At 51.3% G+C, this 16,312-nt stretch overlaps 1 protein-coding gene across 1 annotated transcript in view; it reads left to right on the top strand.

The window, feature by feature from the left end:
* Positions 1 to 16,312, top strand: part of SLIT1 (slit guidance ligand 1) — a 172,395-nt gene that overhangs the window by 65,890 nt on the left and 90,193 nt on the right. The window lies entirely within an intron of this gene.

The following is a 16,312-nucleotide window of genomic DNA, read 5'->3' on the forward strand; positions in this document are numbered from 1 at the left end:
GGGAGAGAGGAGGGTATGGGGAGCTGTATGTGCTAGCAGGGGGCCTAGCACACTGTCCTCACTTGCCTAACCCTAGGCTGGAGTCTGGCTTTGTATTTGCTCGCTGTGCAATCCTCGGCAGCCAGCTTAAACTCTCTGGGCCTCGTTTTGTGCAGTTGTACAGTGGAGATAAAGCTTCACCAGGTTGGTGTAGGTGTTTAATGTCATCATGTGTAAAGCTCTGATAAATGATTGTTAAATGTATATGTACTTCTGTATATATATAATTAAGAAATGTTTTTTTACTTTTAAGACTGTATGAGGAAGGTTTGAAGCGAAGAAGATGTAACAGTGTGCCAGCTCTGGGCCAGGTGGGAACACACGACGGATCTGACTGATGGGGCTGAAATGTTTGGGTCCCTTTGTCTTTCTGGCTGGCTGCCAGCACAGAGCCGGTGTCAGCCATACCCCTCCCAGCTGCCGCTGGGCCACCTCCCGCCTGTCCTCTGGGGGTCAGATGACGAAGGCGGGAAGGAGGGGTGAACCCAAGGCGCCATCTCCAAGTCCTCCCGGACACTGCTGGTGACCTCTGTGCCGCCCACCACGCACCACCTTCTGTTCACGGCCCGTCAGCCGGCTTTCTCCCTGACTGCGCTCGGATTTGAGCCTTTGTCAATTCATGTTTCCAGATTAATTAGTGAGGCCCCGTGTCAGATGCTAACTGAAACCCAGATGTCGGCTTGGTTCCTCTCATCAAATCATTTTGTACCAGTAATTGAAGAACACAGAGGCAGTAGTTAAGTTGTCCAGGAAGGCTCTCTTTCCCCCCTCCCGTTTCCATTAGAAGATAAATAGACACCCTCCCCCAACTCCACCTCAAAGGATCATGGAAAGGGGATTTGCCTGCCGTCTTGTGTAGTAATAAAGATGGTGATGAGCTGACACCCCGACCTTCACGTTGAAGGTGGGGTTCCCCAGAGAAGTTTCCTGAGGGTTTACAAGGTGGGAGAGGCAGCAGGGAAGGGAAATGCTTTTTAATTTTAGCTTTAGCCAGAAACCCTTTGCTAGCTTAGGAAACTGGCCCTCTAGGAGAACAAATGTGAGTCTAGCAGAGTGCCTGCCCAGAACGGTCCTCAGTGAGTACTGCTGTTGTGTGTGTGGACCCCTCCAGCCTCTGGGTGGTCCTGTGCCTGTCTGGGTGAAACAGGCAGGTCAGAGCAGAGACTTATTTTCATTTCTCTCTAAGTCATATGCTGTCAGTGTGTGTGAATACTTTTTTTTTAAAGCCATCATTTATTGAGCACTTACTATATCCCAGTCACCATGGTAACACCTTACCTGTATTATCTCATTTAATCCTCACAGCAACCCTATGAGGTGAGAATTTTTTCAATCCCCATTTTTCCGATGAGGAAACTGGCTCAGAGGGGTTAAGTAACTTGTCAAGTTTACACAGCTAGTGTGCAACAGAGCTGGGGTTTGAATCATTAAGCACGTTGCTTCTTGTCTGTTAAAGTTGTAGGAAAGACTAGCCAGCTTTTCTTCTTCCTTAAGAAACGTATGTTATCCTGGGCAGACAGGATGAGCACAGGTTGTGGTTACATCCTTGCCTTTCTTGGTTGAGTGTCAAAACCCACAGTGACCATTTTGGAGCCAGAGGAGCATGTTGATGGATGACATGAATGCTGATCTTTTGTTAGCTTGGGCTGGAGTTTGAAGTGTGTCCCACAGGCTGAAGAAAGCCCTTGAGAGCTGGGAGCTTGCTTGGAGTAAGGAAGGCTCCGGGGTCTTTGGGAAGCTGATGGACATTCCAAAAATGAAGGTTCAGACCCATCTCACTCAGCCTGTGATCTTGGACTGTTTATGTCGCCTCTTTGAGCCTCCATTTCCCCATCAGCAAAATGAGCCTTAAACCTTCTTACACCATGGGGACTTGTGAAGCTGCATTGGGTATTGTGTGATATGCAGGCCCTCAGGAAATGTTAGATTACCACATGGGCCCAGATACCTCAAAACTTCTAGATGTCATAAAGCAGCATCTTTAAATATTACATGCAAGGGCTTGAGATAGCCATTTTCAAATTAGAGACGGAAAACTGCTTGTTAAAAATGTGGATTTCAGAGCCCTTCCCCAGACATTCTAGTTTAGAATCTGAGGCTGGAACCAGAAATCTGCACTTCGACAGACACGCCTGGGGGTTCTGAAATATATTCATAGAACTTTCAAATGTCAGCGCCAGCAGTGACCTCAGAGAACTTTTAGGCTCCCTACCTTCATTTTATAGAGAAGGAGAAGGTTAGGTTGAAGCTTGGAAATGAGTTGCCTTCAAGGAGGGCTGAGAAGGGACCTCCGTTCTTTTTTTTTTTTTTTGGCTGTGCTGCATGGCATGGGGATCTTAGTCCCCCAATCAGGGATCGAACCCGTGCCCCCTCCATTGGAAGTGTGGCGTCTCAACCGCTGGACCGCCAGAGAAGTCCCGTACTCTGATTTTTTTAAATAGTTGCTGTTAACTGAGGGGTGATCTGCATGTGGGTGATATGGCCAACGACGCATGGCCTTTTTCAGATTCAGCAACGTAGGAGGTTTATATACTTCTCAAGTTCTATCCCTCCAATTTAGGTACCCTGTAATGAGGTGGCAGGAGGGTGCTGTGGGCCCTTGAGGGTTAAGTTACTGGAAATCCACAGTCTCATGGATTTATACCTTGACTAGTCACAATCTTTTTGTTTTTTGAATACAAAGATAAATAGTTTTATTAAACTAGCTAAATGCAAGCAAACATCACTCAAAATTGAAGTGGAAAGTATGTTCGGAGCAAATTTTATAAGCAAATAAATTATTAGAAGCAATAAATTGTTTTTCCTTATTATTTTTTTTTTTTTTGTGGTACACGGGCCTCTCACTGTTGTGGCCTCTCCCATTGCAGAGCACAGGCTCCGGACGCACAGGCTTAGCGGCCATGGCTCACGGGCCCAGCCGCTCCGCGGCATGTGGGATCTTCCCAGACCGGGGCACGAACCCGCGTCCCCTGCATTGGCAGGCGGACTCTCAACCACTGCGCCACCAGGGAAGCCCTCCTTATGATTTTTAAGTAGATATTGTCCCTAGGTTCTTTTCTCCCAGTATTTGGTACTTTTTTTATCCTACCTGCTTAATGTTTTGCACACCCCACTCATGTGCTTTATTCTCAGGTCTTCCAGAGTATGGTTCCTCGATGCCAGAGCCTCTTTAGCTTTTCTTCACATCAGGCGTCTTTCTTTCAAGTCTGTCTCTCAGAAGCACAGAGATAAAATTGCTTTTATGTGTGTGTTTCTGATTCCATCTTCATCTTGTCTGTAAAGCAAGGTATTGGCATATTTTTGCTACCCACTCTAAATAGGGATGGGAGGGCGAGAGAGAAGAGCAGCACGTTATTGGGTTCTGACTGTGGCCCAAGTTCCAAGCCATGTGCTGTCATGTTACCTTGTGACAATGCGGGGCAGAGTGTGTTGTCATTTTACAGACAGGTAATAAGCTGGGGGCGAGCAGTGATCCCAGATCTCTGGTTCCAGAGGCCACCATCCTCTTGGCTTAGGTCACAGAGGGGCCGTGGGCTGCCAGATGCTCCCCCTACCTTTCCGCTACAGAGAAGGCCCAGATGCCCTGGGGCGGGGCTTGGGCCCTTGGCAGGCAGACACCTGCCTCCCCCTCTTTTTGCAGCTCCCAGCTCTCCCCCCAACCCAGCCTACACCGGAGAGGGGGCAGGAACACCTGGGCCCCTCTCCCTGGGGAGTCCGGCTGCCACCGCAGCTGCTCCGCTGGCATTCTTGAGAGTGTTAATTGAGTGGGGCGCCCAGCCCCTGGCCCCATTGTCTCCAGAAATGAGCTAGGCCAGGGAGAGAGACGTCATTGCCACCAAGCATAAGGGAACGAGGACAGGCTTCTGGTCAGCGGTACTGGGGAGAGGGTCCAGGAGGCCAGGCCAGGCTTGTGGGCTGTGGGTGCCCCGTTGTCCATGGTCTCCTCTCTCCCAGGCTCTGTAAGGTGGGAAAAGGGTGTTGACCCCAGGCCTTAGGACCCCTCATGGGAAGGAGGAACCTGGAAGCTTGTAGTGGGTTTTCAGTAGTTCAGGAAGGTGGTCCCCTCTGGTGGTGGGGGGAGGGGGGGAAGAGGTGGTGTGGTGTGGTGATGAATTATTATTTCTCCCTCCCCCGCCCCCTTCTAGTTCATCAACATTATCATCATTGAACACTATTACTTAGTACCTGCCCTGACCCAGGCCACCCAATGATTCTCTATACATTATTTCATTGTATTCTTTCAGCAGTCCTGTGAGGTATGTTTTGTTGATTCTCCTTTCACATTAAAGCTCAGAGACGTCAGGCAACTTGCCCAAGGTCACACAGCAGGCAAATTGACATAGCCAATGCCTCTTGTATTCTGCCTCACAAGGTCAGAGGAGTGGGAGGAGTATATGTTTCCTTAGTTTTCAAAAGACTTGGAATCTGACACAGGCTGCCTCTCTGAGCCTTGGCTCCTTAGAAGGAAGGGCTGTTTCCACAGCACCATGAGAGGTGGGGTTGGATTTCTGGGGGGAAAAGCACACCCAGGCACCCAGTGATGGGGCTCGTTTATTGGCCCTCCCCTCAGCAGTGACCTCCACATTCACAGAAGGATGGGAGAGACTCGGGTCAGGATTCCCAAGGTCTTCCCGGTCTGGGACTGGGGTTCCGGGGGCCAGCAGGGGAGCTGAGGGCTGCTGAGGAAACCTTCCCGGGAACACGGTGCCAGGCTCCACACTCCTCGCCTTGAGAGAAAGTTTGCCAAACCCGTGAGCACCCGGCATCGGCCTGTGAGGGTCAGTGAAGGAACTGGAGAGGTTTCGGCCAACGAAGAGGAGACTGGGGGACAGGTGTCCCCAGAGCCACCGAGAGCAGGAGTAGGTGCCAGCACGGGGGGAGTGCTTATTCCACGTCATCCAGAAGTGGGATCAGCGTGGGCAGGTGGGTTTAGGTCATTTCTGAAGAAGAGTGGTCTGAGGGTGGATGTGGGGCCGCCAGCAGTGGGGAGTGCTCTGGCCCCAGGCATGTTCAAGCAGAGCCTGGGTGGGCAGCCCCTAAACCAGACTTGCAGGGAAGCCAGGAGGGGGCTCCTGAGCTGGGCCAGCCCTCACACTCTGTGATTCATCCCTTTCCTCCCAGCCCGAATGGCCTCTGGTGCCCGGGTGGTTCGCTCAGTGAGCTGCTGTTTGCTGAGCGTCTGCTCTGTGTAGGCTCTGATGGTGACAAGATAGACGCAGTCCTCTGTTCCCATGTAACAGGTGGCTAAGAATCTTGCGTGTAACAGCAGAACCATTGAACAGTAGGAGAGGCCATTTAGCAGGTGCCGCCTGTATGCTAAGGGATTTATGTGCCTTGTCTTATTTAATCCTCTCAACAGCGCTGTGAGATTGGAATTATTATCATCTCCATTTTATAGAGGAGAAAACTGAGGCTCAGAGTAGCCAAGGGTTTATGTAAGACCCGTAGCTGATGAGGGCTGGGAGCAGTCTGGGAAGACGAGCCTCCTTGGGACCCTGCCTGAGCTGCGGCGTGACTCCAGCTATAGCAGTCCCAGGGCCTTCGAAGTCCTCGTTGGAAAGATTTGGGAGTGTGCAGTAATGATTCTTTCTCTGTTTCTGGGCTCACTTGGGCCTCCTTTAGGCCAGGTGGCCCCCCTTGGGCAGGCCCCAGACACCCCATCACTTCCTTGGCCATAATGCACCCTGTGCCAAGCCCCATTCATTCTGGGGGGGACTCGAGGCCTCTTGGCTGCCCCCACGTTGGCCCCGAGGGTTGAGGTAAATTGTTGTTCTCACCTGTCCCATTGGTCCCCTGGCTTATAATGCTGCCGCCATAGACAGTCACACTGTGGAGAAGTGGTCAGGAACTGGGCAGGCCAGGAAGACCTGCTAGGAAGACCCCAGTGAGAGGTGGCAGTGGCCTCGGGCAGTGCTGAGGGCCTCCAGGCTGGGTGGAGTGGCGGCTCCCACTCCTCTGCCCTGCCTGGGGGGCTAGTGAGACTCATCACAAGTCTGTGCGCAGGTCTTTATTACCAGGTCAGGATACCCTTGGGACCACCCATGAAACCCACCTTGAAAGTCCTCAAAGGAAAAATTTCAGAAAATCTGATGCAGATGGAAAATCCTTTGAAATTGCAACGTGCGGCACAAAATCTAAGGTGTTGTCAGTGGTGCATCTTCGCAGATGATTAAAAAATAAAAATCTCTCAGGGACACAGAAGTGACCACTGAAAGTTGTTATTGCTTCCCAAGATGATTTTCAGGTCTACCGTCCTCTGATTTCCAGATTCTGAGGGCATTCAATTGTTTATTCAAAAAATTAATCACAGATCGTGGGCTTTGGGGTCTGACAGGCCCAGGTGACTGGCTGCATGACTTTGTTCTGGTCACTGGGCTTTCTAAAGCTCAGTTTCCTCACCTATGCAATAGGGATAGGAGTGCCTCACGGTGTGGTTATGAGGATTAAGTCGGGTAAGGCTTAGCACAGGCTGACACGTGCACATTAACGTGGACCGTCTGTCCCACCCATTGTTGTTTTATGTGGACCTGGGATAGGAGGTGCAGGCGACAGCATGCATTTATGTAGAGTGAGCTCTGAATTCATGTCTCCCCAGCCTACAGGCTGGAGATGCAGAATGAGGAGCTTAGGGTCCTGGGGAGGATAGACCAGAAAAGTAAACGGAGAGTTGGTCCAGAGATGGCTGTGGGGAGCGGTTTGTGTGGGAGTGATGGGAGCCCAGCAAGGAGGCTCGGCCAAGCTCTCTGGAGGAGGAGGCACCACCGCTGGGCTCTGAGCGTCTAGCGGGCATCAGCCAGGCCAGGAGGGGGGTGAAGAGGGGACTGGCGGAGGGGACAGCCTGAGAGCCTGTGCAGGGCAGGCAGCGACGGGGCACACCGAGCATTCGAGAACCTGCCCTGGAGCCCAGCCTGCTGGTCAGGGTGTGGGTGTGAGCTGTGAGAGGGCAGATGTGAGTTTGGGAGGGTTTGGCCAGGACGTGTCATTCTGCCGAGGGGTTTGGATTTCATCCTGAAAGCGGTGGGGAGCCTCTGGCAGATTTTGGGCAGCAGGGAGGCACGAATTCCCTCACAAACATAGCATCCTGTGGTCCCTGAGTGCCGAGTCTTATTTTCACAGTGTGGTAAATTGATGACAATGAGTAATGGGGCCGTGGGCCATCTGGGTGCGGATGTGAGCGCAGACGTAAGTGTGTGTTCATGGAAACGAGCGAACATTCCCAGGTGAGCCGCAGACTGCTCCAACAGAAAAAGGCCTGTTTGTCTGACGCCAGGCACTTCAGAGAATAGGCCTTATCAAAGCAAAACATTTGGTTATAAATATTTATAAATATGTGTTGGATTGAATTGCGCTTTGGTTCATTCACCATTTATGTCTATAAATATTTGAGAGGCTGCTTGACATCGTGGAAAGACACAGTCTTTGCAGGCGCAGACAGACGGGCTGTGTTTGGTTTCTTTCTCGGCAGCAAGACCAGCATGGTGACCCTGGCCTTGTCCCTTCACCACTCAGAGCCGTACTTTCCGTGGCTGTAATGACATCCATCTTGCACAGTTGAGAATTAGGATAATCTGTGTCTAGAGTCTTGCATGTGCCGATGGCATGTTGGGCACTCAGTGAAAGCAGCTTTTATTATTCTTCACTGGTCTCTCTGGTTTTTAATAACCTAAACTCTTAGATGGCAGGACATTAGTGGTTGTCTGGTTCGGCTTTAGCATTCTTCAGAGTTCCAGCCACTTTTTGCCTCAGGTGTCCTACCAATATTATTGCCAGCCCTCTTTTTGAAAATATTTTAAAGTGAATTTTTGATAATACAGAAGAATATTTATAATATGTTATAAATAATGTATATGTTAGTGGCAAAGCATAATAATAAAAGGAGCATCCGTGGAGTCACTATATATACTTTTTTACATCTTTATTTGAGCATAACTGCTTTACAACGTTGTGTTAGTTTCTGCTGTATAACAAAGTGAATCAGCTATATGTATCCATATATCTCCATATGCGCTCCCTCTTGCATCTCCCTCCCACTCTCCCTATCCCACCCCTCTAGGTGGTCACAAAGCACCGAGCTGATCTCCCTGTGCTACGCAGCTGCTTCCCACTAGCTATTTTACATTTGGTAGTGTATGTATGTCCATGCTACTCTCTTACTTCGTCCCAGCTTCCCCTTCCCCGCCAGGTCCTCAGGTCCGTTCTCAACGTCTGCGTCTTTATTCCGGTCCTGCTACTAGGTTCATCAGTACCATTTTTTTAGATTCCATATATATGCATTAGCATACGGTATTTGTTTTTCTCTTTCTGACTTACTTCACTCTGTATGACAGACTCTAGGTCCATCCACCTCACTACAAATAACTCAATTTTTTTCCTTTTTATGGCTGAGTAATATTCCATTGTATATATGTGCCACATCTTCTTTATCCACTTGTCTGTCGATGGACATTCAGGTTGCTTCCATGTCCTGGCTATTGTAAATAAGGGTCACTGTTTTTCATTTAAGCCCAAAGCCTTGCTGTTGGAAGGCCCCCAGCCCCCAGCCCCAGAGGGAACCCACTGCACTGATTTTTGTGTTTGTAATTTCCTTGGTTTTCTTGTAGTATTACTACATGTATATGTGTATGTAAGCATTAAAGTTTTGCTTATTCTTCAACTTTTTATAAAAAGAACCAAACATTCTTCTGCAAAATTTTTTTTAACTCAGCATTAGGTTTCTGAAACTTGTCCACGATGATGTGGGTGGTGTTGGCTCGTGTGTTTTCACTATTGTGTGGAATTCCCACAGTGTATCCATTTTCTTGCCTGTGTGTTTGGACTTTTTCTAGGTTTTTCAGCTTCAAACAGTGCTACTGAGAACATCCTTACGCAGGCTCCACATTTGGGAGCGTTTCTTAGGTGAATGAATACCTGGGGATGGGATTGTAGGTCATGGGCATGTGCATCATCAACTTTACTGGCTCTCAGCAAACTGTTTCACGAAATGTTGTACCGGTTTCCCCGGCGTCATTCTCAAGGCTCTCGGGAGAATCTGTCACCATGACTGTTTCTACCGTGCGCCGAGCGAGGGGCTGCTGGTACCTTCGTGTGTTTCTGGGCCGTGAGGCTGTCTCTGTGTGTCACCACCCCTGACTTCCCACCAGGCCTGATTCCCCGACAGGCGGAGAATGAGCTAGAAAACACTTCACAAGTAAAATCTAATTCCAGCAGTTGTTGGATGGATGGTGGATCAGTGATAAGTGACTGGTGCTTTTCCGGCTTTGTCTGGGCCGGTCTGGGAGGTCAGTAGCTGTCTGACCTAAACGCTGCTTACATGGGTGTCTGAGTAAACTGGACTGAATCCAGTGTTCCCTCCCCTCAGATTCTGGCCGGAGGAGAGGAGGCAAAGCTTCTCTGCCTGAGCAGAGAACGCGGGGCTGTCTGTGTTTGAACGCTGGCTCAGCATGGCCGGGGCAGGTTGCTTGGCGATGTGTCTCTTTAATGTGCCACAGAAGGAGAATTCGAGATGACTGATAGGGTGCAGAAGCTGTGGGGATCACAGGCCCCCGACCCGCTCCCCACCCTCCTCTGTGCGGGAAGAGACCACTGGGGAAGCTCGTCCAACACTGACTTTGAAATGCTAATTTCCAGACTCCATCCTTTCATGCCTTCCTCTCTGTGTGAAAAGGCTAACAGTGTGAGGAGGGAGCCAGCAGAACGGGAGAGAGGAGAGATGCAGAGAGCAGCAGGGGCCCACAGCTTCTCACTGGGAAGGGTCCCTGCCCAGAGGTTTCCAGAACCTTCTGATCAGGGCCCTGAGTGGGAAGGCTCTCCTCCTCCCCCAGCATCTCGGAGGCAGTCCGCCTTCTGTTCTGCTTTCTTCCTTTAAGCATCTCTTGAGAGAGTAGCCATGGCTGCAAACGGCCTCAGGGTACTCACTGTTCACTATTGATAGTAACGCCAGCATTATTATTACGAAAAACGACAGAACCCATTACATTTATTGAGGCTTAATGTGTGCCAGGTGCTGTCCTAAGCTCTTTAGAAATATCTTCTCATTTACTCCTTACAATAAGGAGTCATTTTTATCTTGTGTTTACAGATGAGGAAACTGAGGCTCAGAGAAATAAAGGGGCCTGTCCTTAGTCACCGCACCCCGACCCCGGACCCATACTTGAACCTAGGACTGCCGAGTCCAGAGCACAGCTCTCAGCCTTCACCTGCATCCCTCACTCCATTTCAAACCTTCCGTGATGACCCCGGGGGGTGGCTGTCCGTGCTGCCACTGAGGCGGTGAATTTGGATGTGTGCTGGGGACATAGACGAGGGTGACACAGAGTCTGGGCCTCTGAGGAGCTCTCGATTCCATGGAGGAAAAGGACAAGTTAGAAACGTGAAGACTCACGTTTATTGCACGAGCCAGGTGCTGGCCGGGCCAGATACTTCCCAAGAATTAGTTTATTTAACCCTCAACACTATTCTTCTCCCCATTTTACAGATGAGGAAACTGAGGTACAGGGAGGTTAAGTGACTTGGTTAAAGTGACAGAGTGGCAGAGCCAGGATGTAAACCCAGGCAGCTACTGAGACCCACCCTCTTAACTCTACTCCCTCCACTTCTTACCTTCCAGAAAGTGCTTTTTGCAGGTACCTACAGGGTGCTGATTAGCCCCAGAGGAGGGCATGCCCATCTCTGTTTGTGGAGGGGTGGGGTGGGTGCAGAGAGGAGGAGGGTAGGCGTCCTGGAGGACTTCCCGAAGGAGGAGTCTCCTGGGCCGATGGGGGAGGAGCGCAGTACCTGAGGCAGGAAGGTCCGGGGGTACATGCGTGGGTGCCTCAGTTAGGCCTCTTGTTTTTGCCCAGGCCACAGCCTCGCCCTTTGATCTCTCCTTACATAGTGGCCTCTGGCCCTACCCTCATGTTAGCGACTCTCCTCCTCTTCCCTGGGTGAAATAGGCTAGTTGGCGGGGGGTCACAAGGCCCCCTCTGCAGTGGGCTGGCACCTCCCTGCCCCCAGTGGGCTCCGTGTCCTCCACCAGTCCATCCACTCTTAGCTGGGGTCATCACATGAGGTGGGGCAGGGTCTTCCAGCCCACTGTGGGGGGCCTCAGCAGGGTGGGGGGCCTGAGCTTTCCCAACCAGACCTTGGAGGAGGCTGCCTGTGCGTTCCCTGGCTATTTTCTTTGTTTTCTTCTTTAGTATTTCCTGCTGTCTTCAAATATTCCTCTCTGGGCTGTGAAGAGCGATGTCTCGGAGGACAGGAACCGGTGCCTGACCAAACGGGCTGGAACGGCAGGGGGAATTGGTAGACCTTGGGGGTGTTCTTGATGCAGTCAGGATGTGAGGCTCCCAAGAGAAGGGAGAGCCAGGGAGTAGAGGTGGCGTCCTTGACAAGCTGCCCTGCCCTCCCTGGGGAAAGCCCAGGGTTTCATTTTAACAAAGGAGACCGAGTCACACAAACTAGGCATAGAGTTAACATGCTGCCGCCGCTTCCCATTTTATGACAGGTTATTCTTTCTGGACAGCATTGCCGGAGCGCGTCATTCAGCCTCACAGTGGCAGTGCCAGCCTCCAGGGCAGGTGCGCACATCTCCCGGAGCTGTGGGGCACTTTCTCCTCAACATAACGTGCTGTGTCTTTTGTTTCTGACACCTTCCCGATGGCCAATTTGTGCCTTTTCTGGCTTTGGGCCTGTGTCCTTGGCAGTCACCCTGGAGGACTCTCAGGGCTCCCCCTTGCATGATAATTGATGGCTCAGAGTAGCTACTGTTCGGAAAGTTTAGGTTCTTGCCCACTCTGCCTGGTTTCCCCAGGATGACTGTGTGCGCTGACATTTATCAGCTGCTCTTCTGCGGGTTTCCGCAGCCCTGAGAGAGCTTTCCCAGCAGACGTGGCATTTCTCTCCCAGAGAACATTATGCCTGTTAGCGCCGGGAGCAGAGCAGATGTTTCACTGGCAGCCCTCCTCTGGCTCCGTTATCAAAATGTGAACTCCCGTGGGGCTGTAGCCCTCTCTGAGCTCTGGCCTGTTTGCCCAGGGGCGGCGCCCAGAGCACAAAGCTTGGGTGGGGGGCGGGTGCCCCCTGGTTGTGGTTTTGCTTCTTGTGAATTGGCTGACCTCAGCCAGTTTAAAAACCTCTTTACAATTTCACCTGTTTACAAATAAACATAAGGGGGAAATAAGGCCCACCTCACAGGGTTATTGTGGAGATTAAATGCAATAAAATTTGCACTCTGCCCAGCAGTAAACACTCAATACCTTTTAAGTTCCTCCCCTCCTTTGGAGTCAGGGAGACCTAAGTTTGAATCAGATGAAGCCTGATTAGGGACTCAAATAATAATACCAGGACCCAAGTTCATTCCTTCCTTCATTCATCCCTTCATTCGCTCTTTGTCTTTCTTCCTCCCTCCCCTAATCTCGTCCACATTGGCCCCAATCTCAACACTTCCTCCATTCATGTGCCAAGGTGGCTACAGAAGCTCCAGCCTTTATTTCCAACCCACCAGGAAGGAATGATAGCCTCTGTCCCAAAAGTCTCATACAATCTATCATCTTGGCTTTGATGGGTTCTGTAGTCATCTCAAACCAGCCACCCTGGTCAGAGAAATGATGGGGCCTCCCTGGAGTTGGGAGTGGAGTCGTCTCCATCTGACCAAGAGAGCAGAATAGGGGAGGGATGGATCCCCAGACAAAAAAATTGGGGTTATCACTGGGAAATAGGGTGAACCGATGCTGCAGACAAAACCAGAACAGAACAGAAACCATTGGATGTCCATTACAGGTGCCAGTTACGGGGCCTGGAGCCAGCTGGGTGTGCCCTTGGCAGAGGTCTTTTGGTCAGAGCCTGGGTGCTGCTTGCCTCTCTGGCTGGTTGTCTGTTGGGTTCCTGGTCCTGGGCAGGAACTAAGCTGGTGAAATGGCTTGAGAGAGAGGAGTGGGAGCCTCCCAGAGAGGCCTGGGTGACAAGAGTTCATGAATCTTGACCCCATTTTCACCTTGAGTTCCTTAATTCAGACCCTCTGGAGGCTGCTTTGTGGTCCTGTGATGCATCTGCCTCTGGTTAAGCAGTCATCTAGAAGACTCTGACCCCTGTTTGATCTGGCATCTCTCCTGCCTGCTTCAGCAAACCCCGTGGGGGTTCAGGGCTCTTCAGTAACTCTTCTGTAAAGACTGGGGCGGCAAGTTATGTTCCCCACCCTCGTACACCTTGGTCACTGGAGGCCTCTGCGATGTGACCAAAGCGCTCCCGCTGCTGACCTTGCAAGGACAGCTGTAGGTTCTGGCCTGCTCCGCGACCTCCTGGATGTGACGGATGCCCTTTCTCCAGATGCAAGAGCTTGAACGTGGCCGCGCCGCCATGCTAAGCTTCTTTTGTGCGTGTGTGGTGTTGGGCAGGGTTTTTGATCTCCTCCTCCTCCTTATCATGGCTGTTTTTATCTTGTGAAATACCCGCGTCTGTGGTCATAGAGGGGCCAAAGCCTTCAGGCTTGCCTGGTGAACAGAACTGAGCAGTTGTCAAGTTCGTTTTGTCTGTTGAGCATTTGTGTGTTAAGGAAGAGGAATGCCCCCCAACCCCGGTTTTCCATTTGTAATCACACCCCCTTGGACAGTCTGGGAGAGGCCAACTGTGCTCCCTTCACAGCTTACCTGAGTCTTGGCCACGCCTCTGTCAAGAGGATGAGGGCAAATAAGGGCCGTGCATCTGTTGCGTCACCCTGCTGACTTTAGTAATGGTGCATTCAGTGCCTTGGCTGAGCCCTTCGGAGAGCTTGGTAGGTAACTTTCTCATGGGTGGTGGCAGGGTCTGGAGGCAGGGTTTGGTGTGGGGTTGAGACCAGCACTAAAGATGAGAAGGTCCATGAGTGGCGCGGTGTGCTTGGCTAATGCTGGAGAAGTGACATTCATCTGCGGATGCATGCAGGAAGCCTTCATGGAGGAGGTGGCCTTTGCGATGGAAGTGACATTGGGGAGGATGTTAGGAGATGCTGAGAGGAGAGGGCCTTCAAGAGGAAGGGAATTGCATAGGAAGGTGAAAGCAAAGAAGAGGGAAGGTGTGCAGGTCTAGGGGAAGCAAGTCTGTAGCTGGGCAGGTGTGTTGGGGTGGTGGCTAGTGTGGGCATTGAGCCTTACTGAGGGGCTTGAGTCCCAGACAGAAGGATCTGGGACACCTCAGTAGACAGAGGGGCAATATTGAAGGGCTTTGAGTGGCGTGTGTGTTTGCAGATGTGGGGAGACCAGGTAGAAATTTAGGGAGTGATGTATAATAAGAGCTCGTGTTCATTGAACACTTGCTCTGTACAAGGTACTGTTGCTAGGGCCTTAAGTGCATCACCTTCTAAATCTAAGTTGCTTTTCGGTCCAGAACCCTCTGATGGCTTCCTGCTTCCTTTAGCCTGATAGCCAGAGTCTCTACCCTCCTACCACTCTCCCCGTTTCCCACTCCGGCCACCCTCACCTCCTCGCTTTTCCTTGAACACCACCACGCATGCTCCTGCCTCAGGACCCTTGCACTGGCTGTTCCCTTTGCCTAGAATACTTTTTCTTCCAGGTTCACACATGGCTTGCTCCTTTCCTTCCTTCAGCAGCCAGAAGTGGCTGGAGCCTGCCCGCTTCTGAACCGTCCACGTCACCCCCACTGTGCACACCCCCTCGTAGGTTATGACGGATTCAAACACTTAGCGGCCGTGTGTGGTTTTTTCAGCTTTGTTTTTAATGGTGTCTTTGTTAAAGGATCTTCATTCCCAGAGGGTTCATAATCGAGGGCGTTGCGCTTTGTGAAGAAATCACTGGCTGACTTGGTTTAGAGGTCACACTGTTCTGGTCAGATGCGCTAAAATGAATGTTCAGAGGAGAAAGGAAGAGTGTGATTGTAGACGTTAAGCCGTTTGGGGGGAGAGCTGGAAGCTTGTTAAAATGATTACTGAGGGGCCTTGAACATGGTTACTGAGGAGACCAGTGGTGCCTTCCTTTTTGGTTACCTGGTGGGACTTGCTTGAAGCTCCTGCTGGGAAGAGAGTGTTGGGGGCTGTCGGCAGGTCTGTGGCGTCCACTCCAGTGCTGCTTTGTCCTTGTCTGTTCCGCTGCAAGGAGACAGGAAGGGGAGATCCCACTTGGATCCTGGGGTGGCTGGTGCCCTACTCAGAGCAGCAGAAATGAGGAGAGGAGAGGGCCTCACTTGCCGCCCCACCCCTCCTGAACTCCCCACAGCCTCCTTGCCCTCGCTGAGCATTTGCTGTTGGGGAGCTCACTGCCCACAGATCTTCCATGTACTAATCCCAACCCGCTGTCCTGGGACTTGCAACCACGGCTCACTAGCCCAGGTCTGTCCCCTTCCGCTGTTTGGAGAAGCATCCAGTCTCCCTGCTCCCCCCAGATCATAACCATAGCTATTACTACTCATGAGCCCCTCTCAGGGACAGGCCAGTGTCAGTTTTTTATATCCAGAATCTCCTCGCATCCTTACTTTACAGGGGAGATGTGGAACCCGGTCCCGTAGACCTTAACGGGCTTGTGGCAGGTCCCAGAGCTGGTGAAAAGCAGGCACGGAGACCCGTGTCTCCCTGGACACTGTGCAAAGCACGTTTCCTAACCTGATGGCTGGCTGCATCAAGACTTTTCATCCTGGAGTACGCTGTGCTTGCCATCCTCTGAAACTCAGAACCTCTCATCTTCCCCTGGGCAAGAGCACAGCAATGGCAGCACCGTGTCACACACGCCCTGTGATGGACAGTGTGACCGTCTCTGATGGTGTGCAGAGTGTTGGCATTCTCCAAGGTCATCACCTTTGGGTGTCCCCACCATTCCCTAGACCAGTGCCTCCCAAGCTTTAACACACACCCGTGTCACCTGGGGGTCTTGCATCAATTCAGATCCTGATCCAGCAGCTACAGGGGGGCGGGCTTGAAGTCACTTCTTCAGCAAACTCCCAGATAATGAGGACCCTACTGGTCTGAGGACCACACTTTGAGAAGCAACAGTTGAACCACAGTAAATCAACAGGTAAACCCAAGAGAACAGAGAACACCTTGAGGGCAGGATCACAGCATTACCAGGTGCAGTTAATGTTATCCAAGGCCCTTGATATTCTTGAATTTGATGATTGTCTGGGCCAGTTCCACTGGTCATCAGACTGCCTGTGTCCCAGAGAGATACCTTGTCTTGTTGGCTGTGACTCGAGGGGTTGTCATGACTCAAGCATCCCAGAAATGCAAAGTCACATCCACCCCAAAGCAGGACTGGCGTTGCCTGGTGCTGGGGTGCTGTTTCAATTAGTCCCGCCGCCAGTCTAGGCTGCTGTC

The sequence above is a fragment of the Pseudorca crassidens genome, chromosome 16 (assembly GCF_039906515.1).
Source record: "Pseudorca crassidens isolate mPseCra1 chromosome 16, mPseCra1.hap1, whole genome shotgun sequence".
Lineage (NCBI taxonomy): Eukaryota > Metazoa > Chordata > Mammalia > Artiodactyla > Delphinidae > Pseudorca > Pseudorca crassidens.